This window comes from Cibotium barometz, chromosome 8, assembly GCF_041138505.1.
Source record: "Cibotium barometz isolate CiBa-2024 chromosome 8, ASM4113850v1, whole genome shotgun sequence".
NCBI classification, from domain to species: domain Eukaryota; kingdom Viridiplantae; phylum Streptophyta; class Polypodiopsida; order Cyatheales; family Cibotiaceae; genus Cibotium; species Cibotium barometz.
Window position 1 is genome coordinate 21,369,792 of NC_141053.1, and position 13,595 is coordinate 21,383,386.

The window sequence follows — 13,595 nt, forward strand, 5'->3', positions numbered from 1 at the left end:
TACGTCAACACACTCAAAAGACCCTTAGAAACAAAAGGAAAAAAATTATGTGGTCTGTGGCTCTTCGTCTTCAAAACAAAGATAAAAAATCATGTGGTCTTGGCTCTTCGTCTAGCCGTCATGTGAGCTTGGGCCTTGGTCTTCATGTGGTCTTCTCATGAATATATATTCAATACTCCCCGGACCACTACACACTTTACACAGCACGTGCGTGAGTTTATCAAGAGGGCCCTTTTTTAAAAAAAATAAGTTACACAAAATATACACTCCATCTTAAAACTTCCAAAGAAGTGTATCTAATTAATTACACAAATTCATGCGATTATCACTTGTCAATGAATGCACATGATATTTATATGGGTTTAATTCACATAGTGAATCTCCCCAAGCAATTAAGACCATGAAGAAACCACACCAAGCGTCTCTCATAGAGCTTGTCAAAGGCACCATGCATGTCTACATGTGTGCCTTTGGTAGGGTTGAAATCTCACTCTCACTACGATAGCACGATTATACTTCACGAGGGTGTGTTGAAAGGTTGTTTTGCAAGATAACCAAAACCTTGAAGCACATTTGTTGGTATAACCCTCTCAATTTGCAAGCGTTACAATGAGGACCATAGCTAGGCTTATTATAGAGATGTCTTAAAATGAGGGTTTTTGTTGAGATACGGCAAGACTTATTGTGACTCTAAGGCCTACTCACGCTTTTCCAAAGAGTGAAAAATAGTGCTTTCTAGTTTATTGAAGTTCTTTTTTTATCGGCGTATGATAGTCAAGCTAGTTCAAAGAATCTTACTTAATTTTACAAATATGGGTGCCCAATTTTGGGCACTATTAATTAATTACTTGAAGAGAGGGGCCCTCAGATATGGGACAATAGAAGGCTTAGATGTTAGATAAATTATAATTATTTTTTAATTTATTAAAATTAAAATTTGGAGTATCTCGATTGTTCAGAGCACCGACTTTCTGGAGTGTTCGTTCACTGAAGGGTTTAAAAGTGAGGTGTGCCTCGTATTCAAGCTGGGGCAAAGCCCCCATGAGAGAGAGAGAGAGAGAGAGAGAGAGAGAGAGAGAGAGAGGAAGAAGGATCCCTATGCTTGTGAGAGACAGAGAGGAAGAGAGACGAATTACCCTGCGATGGAGATGAATTTAAAAAATTATTGTAATTAAAAAATAATCGCCCCTAAGTGTTAAACCTTAGCCTGTTTCATTAATTGGTGTTTGCTCACAGACACTAATTAATGAAACAGGCAGTAGCCCGAATATGCTTAAAATATAAGGTGCCATTGAAACTAAATAGACAGAAACAAAATAAAATATCAAACCATGCAAAATATTTTTAGTTTTATCTAATGATAGTATTTATAAAAGGATCTGATCTTGGTAAATCATCCATGGGTCTATCATCCTCAATATCTATGCTAGATGTTGATAGTTGTTTTAATGTCTATATCCAAATCGACATTGCTATTTCACAGAAATTATCAGATGTCGACATTGCTATTAGTGGGTTTTACAAATGTCGACATTGCTATTTCACACAAATTATTCTCATTGTCAACCTCATTTTTCAATTTCCATTCTGACGCACATTGACGTTTCGAGGGGTATTTTAAAAATCCCTTACCTGTGAATTTTTCATGAATTAAATGACCCCTTTTTGTTTATGGACTTACAGGTCCTTTTCAAAATCGATTGAAGAAACCCCTTCTGTAAATGTATTTTTGTAAATTTACTTTAAAATTTTGATTTAGAAAACCCGTTCATTTTAACTCACGTGCTATACTTACATATTTTTAGTTGAATGCGTGGGGGCAAATTGGGTCCAATCTTGAGTAATGCCTATATTTTATGCAATTTGATTTTTTTGGTATTGTGAAATTTAATATACTTGCATCTTTGACTCCCAATATTGGTATCAAAGCCATCGACAAGGTCAATTGGTGGAGGTGATTGAAGTAAATTTTAAGAAAAAGGCCTAATGTTGAAGGGTTTCAAGGATTTATACAAATGGAAAAGATCAAAGGTTCAGCAAAAGGTGGAAAGTCATCTTTGCAAGGTCTCTCTCAAATTGATTTTTTCCAATTCTTCATGAGAGCAAGATCATGAGTTATGGCTGGAATCAACGTGTTGAGGAGCTTAATAATCAACTCTTAGAAGAAGAGTTGTGCAACGGTTGCTAAAATTTTTAATTAGAGGGCTCACAATGTCTCTCCCATCCTCTATGAAGAAAACTACATGTTGAAAATGCCCCCTCCCCCCCCCAAAAAAAAAATGTTTTTGCAAAATACAATAAAAAGCCTACTTTTTAAGCTAAAAAGACTTTTTCTTAAAGGTTGTTGGGCCTTTCATTCACAATTCCACCTTCTTAAAAAAAATTGGATTTTCCACCATTTTCTAATATTTTTTAGTATTTTAAGTAGTTTTCTAGCATTTTTCATTTTTTAAAAATTATTTTAGCCTAAAAATACCCCAAAAAAATCATAATTTTTAGCCCAAAATGCCCCCCAAAAAAAATCACCCAAAATTTCCCAAAAACCACAAAACAATTCCCAAGCTTATTCAACAATTTTCAGTGCAATTTAGATAATAAACTTTTGTACATCGACATCATGACTTGCATTATCGCCAAACAATACTCATCAACCTTTAGAGCTTCTACAACCCATAGACAAATGTATTTGATCAGCAATCATCTCTAGTCATAATGCTTTTGTTTTTCAACAACTACTTCACATCTTCAATGGAAATTACAAAAAAAAAATGGTCCAAGTCTTGGTCACGAGATCATGAGGTATGTTATGTATTCATTTCAATAGGGGGCACTCAAGTGTTTAACAAAAATATTAGACTTTGCCAAACTATGGAGTTTGACACACAAAGTGATATTGTATCTCAATGTGCTTTTTATGCAAGTGTGGCATACCAAGTTCTTTGTAATTTCCATATAACTCCAATTGTCCCACAATAACTTTTTTAGCTATTATATCCCCCAAAATTCTCCTCAGCCAAACTACTGCACATGAAGTAAAGCAAGATACCTTTTATACTTAGCCACTATAGACAAAAGCACTACTATAGGAGATTGTTTCTTTACTAACCTAGCAGGTAACTCAAAACCTGAGTGAAAAATAATGACCAAATATGACTTCATAATATCCTACCCAATCTAAGTCATAATATCCAATGTCTTGCTCAAGGTATAGGTGGTGATGTACTAATGTGTACCTTAGATGCATTTCAAAATCCGTAAAATAGATCTCTTGGGGCTAATTTAAGAACATGCCCCCACCAATACACTAACTGTGCAAAGCTTATGTGTGGCCATGTATACACAATAAAATCACACTCCCCACAATCTTCATATCCCCCAATGGATAAGTATTTTTGTTAGATAACTTCACACTAACCTCCATAGGGGTCCGAATTGACCTACATTGGGCCATCCCAAATGCCTTTATAGTACTTCTCTTACGTGTTTTTACTAAAGGAATGAAGATGCGATTTGGTTCTACTAGACCTCAATCCCTAAACAAAAATGCATAAGCCCAAGCTTTATCATTTTAGATGCATTTCAAAATCCGTAAAATAGATCTCTTGGGGCTAATTTAAGAACATGCCCCCACCAATACACTAACTGTGCAAAGCTTATGTGTGGCCATGTATACACAATAAAATCACACTCCCCACAATCTTCATATCCCCCAATGGATAAGTATTTTTGTTAGATAACTTCACAATAACCTCCATAGGGGTCCGAATTGACCTACATTGGGCCATCCCAAATGCCTTTATAGTACTTCTCTTACGTGTTTTTACTAAAGGAATGAAGATGCGATTTGGTTCTACTAGACCGCAATCCCTAAACAAAAATGCATAAGCCCAAGCTTTATCATCTTAGACTTTGAACTCATCATCTCCTTTGACTATTGGCGGATCTTCTCCTCATGGATTTGTGGAAGCTCCTAGTGTATGCCGACATGCATTGGGAGCTTCCCAGTGCATGTCGGTAGCTATTAGCATGCCTAGGTGTAGCACCCGGCATGCATTGAGAAAGCTAGCTATGCATGTCAGTAGCTACGGGTATGCTTAGGTAACACCCGGCATTTAGGTATCTAAGTATACAAACGACATTTCTTGTAACTTTAGTTAAGCATACACACGACATTTCCTGCAACTTCTGCACACACAATTGGTAGCTGCATATAATTTCAAAAGCTTTGCATTTAATCCAGATAATAATTTGTGGACCTCTGTATTGGAAGTTCAGCACTATTTACTGCTGCTATATGACCGCGAGAACCAGCATGTGGTTTGCCGCGGAAACCACTTGAGTTGGAGATGCTTGGAGGAAGCAACTGGAATATAGTGCACAAGCCAAACCCAAGTGGTGGTGGTTCAAGAATTACGCAGTACTTGCAGGCGAGAACATATACTGCACGGATCATCAACTTTTAAACGTAAATTGTGAACGAGAAAAGCTTACCGATCAGCCTGTGATCCATCATTGTAGATTAGCCTGAGATCAGTGGTTGTTCTTGAGTAGCTGAGCCAGCTTGTTCGTGTGAATTTATAGAGGCAGCGCATGGTAGCACGACAATCATTCCTCGGTTCTGTAGTTCATCGATACACGACTGTGCCACCTACATCAACACACTCAAAAGATTCTTGGAAACTAAGGAAAAAAATCATGTGGTCTGTGGCTCTTCATCTCTTCAAACAATAAGAAATCATGTGGTCTGTGGCTCTTCGTCTAACAATTATGTGGACTTGGCCCTTGGTCTTCATGTGGTCTTTCTATACTCCCAGGACCACTACACACTTTGAAAAGGTCTTTTTCTTTCTCCCATAATTTTAGAAAGATTATTCCTAAAGTTGAACAAGTTTTAGGCTAAGTCAAACCTACCTTTTCTGGAACCCTGGAATACTCTCGGGACCACTACACACTTTACACAACATGTGCATGAGTTTACCAAGAGAGCCCTTTTTTTTTATTAAGTTAAACAAAGTATACATGTATAAAGATTTATTGAAACTTAAAAGTGAAAAAAAGGTACCATTGCCATCTTAAAACTTTCAAAGAAGTGTATCTAATCAATTACACAAATTCATCCATCTATAGGGGGCTTTGCGATTATCACTTAATGCACATGGTATCTATATGGGTTTAATTCGCATAGTGAATCTCCCCAAGCAACAAGACCATGAAGAGAAACCACACCATGTGTATCTCATAGAGCTTTTCAAAGGAACCATGCAGACATGTGTGCCTTTGGTAGGGTTGCAATCTCACTCACTTTGATAGTACGATTATACTTTAATTCGCATAGTGAATCTCCCCAAGCAACAAGACCATGAAGAGAAACCACACCATGTGTATCTCATAGAGCTTTTCAAAGGAACCATGCAGACATGTGTGCCTTTGGTAGGGTTGCAATCTCACTCACTTTGATAGTATGATTATACTTTATGAGGGTGTGTTGAAAGGTTTTTTTCACAAGATAACCAAAACCTTGAAGCACATTTATTGGTATAACCCTCTCAATTTGCAAGGGTTACAATGAGGACCATAGCTAGGCTTATTATAGAGATGTCTCAAAATGAGGGTTTTTGTTACAAGACTTATTGTAGCTCTAAGGCATACTCAGCTTTTTCCAAAGAGTGAAAAATAGTGCTTTCTAGTTTATTAAAGTTCTTTTTTTATCTACGTATGATAGTCAAGCTAGTTCAAAGAATATTACTTAATTATACAAATATAATAAGATGCCATTGACAGTAAATAGACACAAACAAAATAAAATATCAAGCCATGCAAAATATTTTTAATTTTATCTTATGAAGGTATTTATAAAAGGATTTGATCTTGGTAAATCATCCATGAACCTATCATCCTCAGTATCAGTGCTAGGTGTTGACAATTGTTTTAATGCCTATATCCAAATCTATAGCCGTAGAGATAGGTGTGCAGTGGATTTTACCAATGTCGACATTGCTATTTTGCACAAATTATTCTCATTGTCAACCTCTTTTTTCAATTTCCATTCCAACGCACATTGACATTTACCATTAAATGGCTTTACCTTGAATTTTCACATTCATAGCATGCATAACTAATGTTGCCTTCATCTAGGTTGATGTCCTAGTTATCCATAGCAACCAATTACCTATCTATCATGTAGTAACTAATTACCTATCATTTTCTTTGATGTCTTGAAATATTTGTTTGCTCCTTAGAGTAACTTGAATAGCTTATCACCATGTCTATGGTTATTGATCATGGTGGAAGACAACCTAATGGATACACATTACAAAGGACATCCACCAAAAACACACCATGAGGAAGCATTGGCTCATTGATGTGTGGGGGAAAATTGGCCCCAATCTTGAGTTTTGTCTATATTTTATGCAATTTGATTTTCTGGGTATTGTGAAATTTAATATGCTTCCGTCTCTTTGACTCCCAACATTGGTATCAAAGCCACCAACAAGGTCAATTGGTGGAGGTGATTAAAGTAAATTTGAAGAAAAAGGCCTAAGGTTGAAGGGTTGTAACACTTTGTAGCATTGAGAAGTGTCTACTAGTAATGTCTTCACTTAATAACTAGTAACCATCTAGAATACATGCATAGAGTCTTAAGTTGGTGCCACACTTGCTTGCTTCATAGCACTCACTGGCACTAGTACTATTGAGGTTTAAATCTAGTTTACCAACTAGCACTCATTGGCACTAGTAGTACTATTAAGGTTTAAATCTAGTTTACCAACTAACACTTTCCAGCACTGCTAACACTTGCTACCACTAGTAGTGCTATTAGTGTCTATAATCTAGTTAGCACTAACTCACTTTTACACTTACTAGCACTTGCTACCATTAGGGTTACTATTAGTGTCTTTAATCTAGCTGGTGGGGGAGCATGTTTTGTGGAATACAATAAATCTATCCCCACCATCCGGCTGATGTATATTTTAGGGCTGAGTCTTGAGCTCTTCCTTAACTTCTAGATCTATCAGCTTGCCTATCAATACTTGGTTAATTTTAGCCTGTGGTGGTTATGGTAGAACAGGTGGCCGGCAGAGGTGAAGTGCCATGTACCCGAAACATCCCATAGGTGGTGTTGGTAAGGCCAATGGAGCTCTAGGTGCCGGTAACTGTGCTAATGTTTGAAACCTTGGATATCTGCACATAGAGGTGTCATGATTCCCTAATTTTATACAGTGCATACAATAGAGTAATGGCCTTGATCTTAATTGTGGGCATTCGCGGTGGTAGTGTGATTCAATCTACACATTTAGCACCACACCAATTCTCTAAGAGGCTAAAGATGGGTATGCCCATGCCTAGATGTTTCTCTTCCATTCTTTACCTTCAATTTTTCCAATATTGTATTACTAAGTCCATCCACAGTCATGTTCCCAACTTGCTTGCTCCGAGTTCCAATCTTTTGGTGACTCGAAACTCGCGAAATCATTGCTGCCAAAGATACTTTGACATCTTCTAGTTATGGCAATTCTAGCTTCATATTCAATTGCCAGCTTACAAAAAAGCATCCAGAGTAGTTGGTTGGGCTAATACCAGATAATCATGCATCTTGTGGTCTCGGACTCCTCTCCAAAAGCAAGGCAATATCTGATCAGTTAGCCTCTCCCGTAGTTTGCACCTTGAATTCAAGTGCTTTAGCTGAGACACATAGTCTCGCTGCATAGACTCCATTTCTTTTTGTTTGATGTTGTGCAGCTGTGCCATAGGACTTCATCTGTCACCACTTTTGGAAAAGCTTGGCATAAACACATTCTTGAGCTGCATGAAATTAACCTTATCTTTGGGTTTTAGTGTTCAGAACTATTGATGCACTTTTCCTTCTAGGGTTAGTAAGAAAGCATGAATCATGGTTACATCACTTACTGGCCCGTAAGTCTCACATGTGGACTCAAAGATCTCTACATGTTGAATCCGTTCCCCATCCCCAGAGAATTTTTGAATGAGCTTTGAAATGATGTGTGGCTTCATTTGGGAGGGTCGGGATTCTAGAGCAGTGCTTAGTTCCTTGACCATTCCTCAGCCCATTTCCGCAGCAATCCACCCTTGGTCTTTGAAGAGCTACTCCCCCCCTACCTAGACCTCGTCCTCTTCCTACGTTGGCTCTTCTAGGCATTTCCAGTCTATGGAACAGTCCGACCACTTCATTTTGGAATGGCTCATCATTAGTCTCCTCCATACACCTTTGTAGAATTAAGAGCTCCATGTCCTGTAAGAACGTGGGATGATTGATCGTGGGATGATTGGTCATCTGCTCGATGTCCTTCTTGGTGTACAGGCGGTCTTCTACTTCACCCGCTTCTCGTGGTAGATTATCCCCTTCATCTAGGGTTACAAACCCTTCCTTTGCTCTTAGCTCTTCATTAATGGGTTCTAAGTTTGGAATTTCTCCCTCACTCCTACCCATGACTATTTTTGGCTCTTTGCCACGTGATTGAAGTAAGTTCACACTTCCCATCTCCTTTTGTTTTGGCTCTAGCCGCTCTAGCCCTTCAAGTACCGAGCTCTTGTTTCCTTAAGCTCAATTCTTGTAGTCAGATCTAATTCTACTTCTTCTGAGGTTGGGAAGAATACTTGACATGTCCTAGCTATGCTTTCCATGTCTCTTCACTCCTACCCATGACTATTTTTGGCTCTTTGCCACGTGATTGAAGTAAGTTCACACTTCCCATCTCCTTTTGTTTGGCTCTAGCCGCTCTAGCCCTTCAAGTACCGAGCTCTTGTTTCCTTAAGCTCAATTCTTGTAGTCAGATCTAATTCTACTTCTTCTGAGGTTGGGAAGAATACTTGACATGTCCTAGCTATGCTTTCCATGTCTCTTCTCATTTGGGGGGTGCCAGTGTTCGACAACCTAGAATTTAAAGGTTGGATAGGCAATTCTTGCCTAAGTTGGACCAAGTCCGTGCTGGTTGATGGACCCGTGCCTCGCAGATTGCGCCTCTTCATTGTTGTTGCTGGTTTGGAGACCAAAAATCCCCGAGCTATATCAATGATATCGCTGGATCTGGTAGGGGGGAGGGTGGTTTCTTCTCTTTCCCAAACCCATAGTATGCAACCCTTCTTCCATGGATTCTTCACTACTAGTCTCGACGGTGGTTAGATTCCTTAAGACACTCAATTAAGTGCTTATTGAGTGGCCTGAACAACCCACACTCTTTTGATAGTAGGAAGATCCTGGATGATTTGATGCCCTATCGTCAAGAGTGAGGTCGTCTTCGATGAGCTTTCCAGACCTCAAGTGCATGTGAATATGATTTGATAAGCTACTTTGCTACTCCCTATCGACTTGTTTTCTAAGGCCGTGAGATTGCAGAGAATAGTCCACGACATGAAATGTCAAAAAACTGTTTATGTCGTGAACAATTTTTTGCACTTTCACGTGTCAAAATTTTTGCTTTGCACTCCGAAATCCACATTACCTTATTATAATTTTTACTAGTCTCAAGAACTTCCTTAACCTTAATCTGACATTACCAGGTTCGTGAGTTAGATTTGGTTAAGGCGTGAAACTGCAGAAATTGTTCATGCCGTGAAGGAAAAATGTTTCACGTCATGAAATGTAAATGTTTCACGTCATGAAATGCAATCGGTTCATGTCATGAAATGTAAATGTTTCACGTCGTGAAATGCAATCGGTTCACGTCGTGAAAGGCTCTGAATCAGTTCACGTTGTGAAGTGTAAGTCATTCACGTCGTAAACATTTTCTGCTAGTTCACGATTCTTAATTTTATCAGACCCTTGGTGTCAGAGGTGTCATGACAAGGCTACCTATTTTAAGCAAGGTAATCCTATGAATTGCAGTGCTAATTGCGACGATGATGTCGGGAGCGTTTCACGCCGTGAAGTTGCAGAGTGTTTCACGTCGTGAAATGGTCTCCTGCAATTTCACGTGAAAAATTTTCCTATCGACTTAGATGAGTTTGGGTGCAAAATACCTATCCAGATGCTTCCAAAATGATTGTGCCACGCATAAAGAATGTAATACAAGTTCAAGACATAATACGCTATGTTTTGAGCACGGAGGTAGAGTCATTACCCTGCAGGGTGACCGTACTGTCCCTGTCACACCACTTATTTCCTCCATGGAGCTGTGTACAGTGGTCTGCAGAGAGACCAGATAGCAGAGGTATATGCTTGTTACCCTCTTTTGAATTCTGTTTTCGTAGATGAAACGATAAATGATGTTTACGTAGACAAACAAGAAAAACAAAATAGCCTTGGATGAGACCCACTGTTTGAAAACCGTGTTTGGCATGCATGTGATTCAAACAAGAAAAAATCCAAGGTGAAAGAGACATTAAAGAAAAAGTACGTAGATACTTTAACAAATTTATTAGAGGAATTTCAGGATGTTTTTCTCGATGATTTACCAGATGGTTTACCACCATCTAGAGAAGTAGACCATGGCATCGAAGTTATGCCAGGATCAAAATCTATAAGCAAACCCGCTTATAGATTAAGCCACTCCGAGAGGCACAAGAGGTAGAAAAACAATTAACGGAATATTTGGACAAAGGCTTTATTCGGCCTAGTTCAAGTCCGTGGGCATCACCTATTCTTCTGGTAAAGAAGAAAGACGGATCTCAGATAACGATTAAGAACAAGTATCCAATGCCACGCATGGATGAGTTGTTTGATCAACTCTATGGATCGAGATACTTTACAAAAATAGACCTGAGATTTGGGTATCATCAGGTTAGAATTAAACAAGAAGATGTTGCGAAGACAGTTTTTAGGACCCGTTTCGGGCATTTTGAGTTTTTGGTTATGCCATTTGGGCTAACCAATGCTCCTATGTGAAGGACTACGCGAAGATCGCAGTCCCGTTGACTCGGTCGAAAACTAAAAACATTAGTTGGGGGAAAGCCCAACAGAAGAGCTTTGATAAGCTCAAGGTGACCGTAGAGCAGATGCACCTATTTTGATTATTGTCGATCCGAATGAGCCTTTTGTCTTCGAAACAGACGCTAGTAATGAGGCCATTGGGGCTGCACTCATGCAAAGGGGACGCCCAATTGCATTTGAGAGTAAAAAGTTAGATCGTGCGCAGCGTAACTACTCGGCTTACGAGAGCAAGAGTTACTAGCGATAGTTCATGCACTGAAAAAGTGGAGACACTATTTATATGGTACTACTTTTGAGGTCCAGACGGACCATGAAAGTCTGAAATGGCTTTCAAGTCAAAATGAACTGAAGGGTAGAAAAGCTCGGTGAGCGGAGATTCTACAGGAGTTTGACCTTCAGATACGTTACCAGAAAGGTAAGTATAACGTGGTGACAGATGCACTTAGTCGCATGCCACATATTAATGAACTTAGTTTCACAGTCTTCAAGAATAATGTCTTGGAGTCACTACGTGGTTTATGTGAGCACGATCCATCTTTTATAGAGGTTTGGCGCACTGTACGCGTACGCACTTCTTCACAGACACGACCACCTCCCTCGTTGGCACGTATTGCTAGTCCAGAGAGAGTGGCCGAAGGTGCAACGAGAAGGGAAGCGAGAGTTAGTCCGGAGAGACTAGCCGTGTCTTTTGGGTATAGTTTGGAGCCGGAGAGCTCTGATGTAGGCCCTTCATCACCTTTGACTGCCATGACTTCAACGGGGAGTGATAAACTTCGTCGGGGAGAGACATATGCTAATTACTCCATTGACGACGGGTACTTACTCTACAAGGGTAGAGTATGTGTACCAACTATTGGTGACTTTCGGGCCCAAATTCTTAAAGAAAGTCATGATAGTCCAAGTGCAGGTCATCCTAGGATTCAGAAGATCTATGCACTAGTAAAAAGACAGTTTTATTGGCCTAGTTTGTTTAAGGATGTCCAGACTTATGTGCTGAAATGCAGTAAGTGCCAGATCAATAAACATGAACGTCTTATTAAGGTTGGAGGACTACTCCATCTGCTGGAGATTCCTCAAGGGAAATGGGAAAGCATTTCCATGGATTTCATTACCGGTTTACCCAAGACGAGTCGAGGGAATGACTCGGTGTGGGTGGTAGTGGACAGATTAACTAAAATGGCAAAGTTTATTGCCACGAAGAAAACTGTTAAAACACCAGAGTTGGCAAAACTCTTTATTGAACATCTCTACAAGCTATATAGCCTGCCCGCAGATATAGCAGCAAATGCGAAGTGATCACGAAATTAAAGAATTTTCAGTTGCATTTAATCATCACTACTATATTGAATCATCGCATGCTTCATTTCTCAGCTTGGCAATCAAATCAAACGATATAATTGATCTTCGCCGGAGCTTATACGTTAGCTGCTAACAAGATTATTAACTTAATGAATCAAGTTATCGCTGCAGAGGTATAATAACGGTACTCAATCTTCATTTACTTTAGCGAAGTGTAGATAATAATTTGTGGACTTCTCTGTTTTCATTATAATTAGGTGGTGGTTTAATCATCGCTGGCTAATCAAGAGAACCGAAAATTAGGCTTTTAATTATCGGAAGTTCAGTGCTAATTACTGCCGCTGTGGCCGCGAGAACCAGCATGTCGTTTGGCGCGGACACCATTTGCGTTGGAGATGCTTGGAGGAATTAAGAAGCAGCTGCGCAAGCCAAACCCAGGTGGTGATGGTTTAATCCGCAGAACTTGCAGGCGATAACGGATACTGCATGGATCATCAACTATTAAACGTAATTCGCGAAGAAAAAAAGCTTACCAATCAGACTCTGATCATCGATTAGCCTGAGATCAGTGACTCTTGTTCGTGTGAATATATAGAGGCAGAGCATGGTAGCACGACAATCGTTTATCGGTTGCGTACACGACTGTGCCACCTACGTCAACACACTCAAAAGACCCTTAGAAACAAAAGGAAAAAAATTATGTGGTCTGTGGCTCTTCGTCTTCAAAACAAAGATAAAAAATCATGTGGTCTTGGTAGCCGTCATGTGGGCTTGGGCCTTGGTCTTCATGTGGTCTTCTCATGAATATATATTCAATACTCCCCGGACCACTACACACTTTACACAGCACGTGCGTGAGTTTATCAAGAGGGCCCTTTTAAAAAAAAATTAAGTTACACAAAATATACCCTCCATCTTAAAACTTCCAAAGAAGTGTATCTAATTAATTACACAAATTCATGCGATTATCACTTGTCAATGAATGCACATGATATTTATATGGGTTTAATTCACATAGTGAATCTCCCCAAGCAATTAAGACCATGAAGAAACCACACCAAGCGTCTCTCATAGAGCTTGTCAAAGGCACCATGCATGTCTACATGTGTGCCTTTGGTAGGGTTGAAATCTCACTCTCACTACGATAGCACGATTATACTTCACGAGGGTGTGTTGAAAGGTTGTTTTGCAAGATAACCAAAACCTTGAAGCACATTTGTTGGTATAACCCTCTCAATTTGCAAGCGTTACAATGAGGACCATAGCTAGGCTTATTATAGAGATGTCTCAAAATGAGGGTTTTTGTTGAGATACGGCAAGACTTATTGTGACTCTAAGGCCTACTCACGCTTTTCCAAAGAGTGAAAAATAGTGCTTTCTAGTTTATTGAAGTTCTTTTTTTATCGGC

At 39.3% G+C, this 13,595-nt stretch overlaps 1 long non-coding RNA gene across 1 annotated transcript; it reads right to left on the bottom strand.

Annotated features, from left to right (window-relative positions):
- Positions 1 to 12,412: 12,412 nt before the first annotated feature.
- LOC147636027 (uncharacterized) lies at positions 12,413 to 12,843 on the bottom strand. The gene is made up of 2 exons (XR_015266384.1): positions 12,721 to 12,843; positions 12,413 to 12,606 (listed from the first exon to the last, which is right to left on the bottom strand). It is a non-coding gene; the product is annotated as an uncharacterized LOC147636027 (long non-coding RNA).
- Between the last annotated feature and the right edge of the window lie 752 nt (positions 12,844 to 13,595).